The sequence below is a fragment of the Arachis ipaensis genome, chromosome B01 (genome assembly GCF_000816755.2).
Source record: "Arachis ipaensis cultivar K30076 chromosome B01, Araip1.1, whole genome shotgun sequence".
In the NCBI taxonomy this organism is placed as follows: Eukaryota; Viridiplantae; Streptophyta; class Magnoliopsida; order Fabales; family Fabaceae; genus Arachis; species Arachis ipaensis.
The window spans coordinates 95461266-95462184 of record NC_029785.2 but is presented as its reverse complement, the minus strand read 5'-3'; the positions used below and the strand labels follow the sequence as shown (position 1 = coordinate 95462184).

General features: G+C 38.5%; 1 protein-coding gene across 2 annotated transcripts in view; it reads left to right on the top strand.

Annotated features, from left to right (window-relative positions):
• LOC107618782 overlaps window positions 1-919 on the top strand; it is a 3581-nt gene that overhangs the window by 602 nt on the left and 2060 nt on the right. The gene's annotated exons all lie outside the window — the stretch shown is intronic.

Sequence of the window (919 nt, the reverse complement as noted above, 5' to 3'; positions counted from 1 at the left end):
AGAAAATATATCTATAAAGACACTTCTATTAAACACAACCATAAAAAAGATATTTTTATTAGACACATCCACGAAGACACTTTCATAAAATACAATTATAAATAAGAGTTGGCAGAAGTTGACAGATATGCTGTTGGTAACGTAGCGGAACCGATAAGATAATAATCAAAATACCACATCAAAATATTTCTCTCGTTATCCTATACTGCCATATGCATATCTGCATTAATTACTATTATTTCATACCCCTTAAACGAAAATGTTTGGGCTAAAGTCTTGGGTCAAATTAAAGATACTAATAATTTGCTTTTTTATTTTTTTATTTATATTTATTAATTATCACTAAAATAAACAAATACATAATATTAAATGTAACAATTATTTTTATTATAAATGTTACATACATAAAATTTGTTCGGTAGCTCGGGGGTCCGACGGGTTGGGGCAGATCCCTAGAAATTGGTGAGAATGAGTCTGAATATGGACCGGATGGGAGTAATGTGCGAGCGAACGGTCTCTTGAGCTCTTCGTGTAGATTGGGGAGAGCCACCTGCAATGACACTTCGACGCCAAAGTCAGGAAGTATGCACGTAGCAAAGAGTAGGGTATAGTGACCTACCTTGGGGGAGGGGTAGGACCCTCCCCATATATACCGTATCAGAGGTGGGCTCCTCAAGGACAAACTCACCTTCTGCGAAATTTTCCCTTTGCCAGCTGTTGCCAAGTGAACTGGCTCCTTAGAGAAAAGGTATCCAGGTCAAGGTCCGGTTACGCGGTGCCCCGCAAACCGGCCGCCCGGATCCGACGAAGCAGTGTGTTAGCCGGGTTGGCCATGAGGCCAGCTGGACTGGATCGCAACAAAATTATAAATGATAAATTAAATAAGATAAATTATTATCTCTCTATTATTACTTTTTTA